Below are 2,979 nucleotides of genomic sequence, written 5' to 3'. Positions count from 1 at the left end.
CGTTTGTATCACCCACTACCTACTTGCGTACACAGGTCATACAACTATATGAGAATAAAAATCAAGATCTTCAACCAGCTCGAACAAAAGTAGGAAAGCAAGGAAGAACAGAAATTACGATATTAGAAACAAAAAATTAAATAAAAACAATACAACGTAAATCATAAAACCCAAGATAGGGAAAAAAATAACAAAGCAAAAACAAAATCCTCTCCCTCCGGGATTCGAACCCGGGCTGCCAGCGTGACAGGCTGGTGTACTACCCCTATACTAAGGAAGAATTTCTTGTTCTTCATTAAAATAATGACTTATTGTTATGCATGGACAATTAAATAAACTCTTTTCGAATGCTCTAGCTTTCCCTCTCTATATTTACTCCAGAACTTTTATTTACGGGTTAAATTTTATAATGGAATAGATACATGAAATACACTTTTCAAACTAAAATTAATTTGCCAATTAGCCAATTAGTAAACAAGCACGCCTAGTCAAAAGCAAACATTCCAGTAGTAGCTAGAGTGACTGACTAGGTTAGGGAACCATTGTTCACAGCTTTATCTATCTTATTCAAGCTTCTTGGCAGCTCATTACAGGTTTAATAAAATTTTAAAACGAAAATTATTGGAAGTTAGCACTTACACATATGAGAATAACAGAAAATAAATCCATGTCGTTGAATCATGCAAAGAAGAACCATTCCGTCGCTAACGTATGACAATTTTATCCTCTTCCTTTTCATCTTCACTATAAATAAATTGTTATAGTTAAACTATGTGTACTTTCTTTTAAGTGTTTGGTTTACATGTTTTACATTAATAAAAAGATAGTTAACTAGCAAGCTCCAAATGATTTACACGGTTTTGTTCTCGCTTCTGCCACCAATCCTACAGACTTCGGAGCTAACAACTTTTAGAAATCCAGAGAATACATATATTTAAAGATCCGATATCACAACTAAAACATTAAGTAACGAATGAAAAACTGGAAGGAATTAACGATACGAATTGTAAAAAGTTTTAATGGTTTATTGTGGCATTACATAGTCGATTTTATTGTCTTTTTCAATTCTGTTCTATTTCAATTGCTTTCTAGTCGGATTTACATACTATTTACTTTTTTTTTGTTGCATTTTAGTCTATTTTATCTTTGAATTACCATAAGCGTTCGTTTATAATGGTACTGATAGCTTCATTATTCTCTTCGTTTTATATCGAGGTCATGAATCTACTTAAAGTAAAATAAAATCATACTTCCTACAACTGTCATTCAAATAGTATAACAGTTTACGGTCAATATCATATTTTGCTCAATATTTATGTACATTTCTTCGGATCCTCTGAGGCGCTGAAGTTTGGTAGAAGATAGCAATTACTCCACAGCTTTTAGCATTACGTTGGAAAATCGGGTTTCTATCAGTCTTAAAGTTGGTCTGCTTAATGCAATGTTCACATGAAGTAGGATTATATGACGTAGCCAACGTTGCAATTAAAATTAATTAAAAGAGGAACATTAGTTTGACAAGCATTTATGCATACTTTAGGAATGTATTGTAAAAAAGGTATAAAAATGAAAAAGTAAATAATGAAAGGGGTGGGACTCGAACCCACGAGCTTTCGCACTAGTGCCTTAAACTAGCTCCATAACCACTCGGACACCCTTCCTGTATTGATTGACATTAATTATGTAGTTATTTTAGAGTACTTTTTTAGGCGGATGGTCAAGGTTGAGTAGAGAGGTTTGGGAAATCAGGATTACTTATTATAAAGTGTCTACCTATGCAAAAGGAGAGTGGGTCCTTTCCAAGATCAGCAAGCTCACAGTTAATTCTCTTGAAAGCCATCCTAACTGTCTAACGCGTATAGATAACATTCACTTACACAACAGACATATTAATTCATTTTTTGCTTATATCCAGCACTTGTTCATTATACATAGAGGTTTCTGAAATGTCAGTATATCACGATATAGCTGAGCCCGTTCTTCAGTTTTCATTTTTTTTCCTTTTTTTCTTTTCTTTGTTTTTTTTTTTTTATTATATGCTAAAAGCATTAGATTAGGCACATTAACTTCTTGCAGCAAGGAAAACTCACTTATACAAGAATATGAATTTATAGTGTATTTACTTTCAGTGTCGTCCTCAATTTATTACGGCTTTCATCCTCATTTCGTTAAATTGAAGGTAAGGTAAACTAGTCGGTTCTTACTATAGTAAACTAAAGTATAATAAAAAGTAATATGAAAAAAACAAAACCAAGACGAATTAACCGACAAGATAAAATCTGCGAATGTGTATTTTTGTCGTGTTGGAGTGAATATACATTGATGAAATGAATAAACATAGCATTAATTATTAAAAAATCAATTTATAAAAAATTCTAACAATGATACATAAATTCTTTCTTGACAGATATTGTATCGATACTGTCGTTATTAAGCAATATTCTCAAACCTATTAAGTCTAAGAGTGCACGAGAGAACTTTGAAATGAACGCCAATGATTTGTTGAAGAAGCTTTACCAATAAAGTCCATCGCAAATAACAAAATGTAATAAAATAATACGAAATACAATTGTCGTTTGTATATGTGAGAATTTTGTTGCTATGTACCGGTGAATATAATTCATACATGATAAGAGTACATATTAATTACGCCGAATTCGTATACTTGGAATCTGTGTACAAAGATTATCATGAAAGATGGTGGTGTGGTGATAGAAATTAGATTGAAATTTTCCATGTTTATAAATGTCGACAGAAGGTTCAAAAATGTGTATTTCTTAATTAAGAAAGAAAAAGCAAAAAAAGAATAAAATTTTAGGAGTTGTAAAGAACAAAGAAAAAGAAAAATATTTTCCGTTGCGGGGAGTCGAACCCCGGCCGCGTCGGTGAAAGCGACGAATCCTAGCCGTTGGACCACAACGGATTCCTTGCTTTGCTATAAGCGCATAATTTATACATTACCTATTACACATACAAGAT

General features: G+C 32.3%; 3 non-coding genes across 3 annotated transcripts; all 3 read right to left on the bottom strand.

The window, feature by feature from the left end:
- Positions 1-209: 209 nt before the first annotated feature.
- On the bottom strand, positions 210-280 carry SPOG_16431. Its single transcript has one exon. It is a non-coding gene; the product is annotated as a tRNA-Asp (tRNA).
- A 1,302-nt stretch (positions 281-1,582) lies between these two features.
- Positions 1,583-1,661, bottom strand: SPOG_16430. The gene has a single exon. It is a non-coding gene; the product is annotated as a tRNA-Leu (tRNA).
- A 1,190-nt stretch (positions 1,662-2,851) lies between these two features.
- Positions 2,852-2,923, bottom strand: SPOG_16429. Its single transcript has one exon. It is a non-coding gene; the product is annotated as a tRNA-Glu (tRNA).
- Between the last annotated feature and the right edge of the window lie 56 nt (positions 2,924-2,979).

Source organism: Schizosaccharomyces cryophilus (assembly GCF_000004155.1).
Source record: "Schizosaccharomyces cryophilus OY26 unplaced genomic scaffold supercont4.16, whole genome shotgun sequence".
NCBI lineage: Eukaryota > Fungi > Ascomycota > Schizosaccharomycetes > Schizosaccharomycetales > Schizosaccharomycetaceae > Schizosaccharomyces > Schizosaccharomyces cryophilus.
Note: the sequence above shows the minus strand (reverse complement) of the source record. Positions and strands in the feature narration are given on the sequence as shown.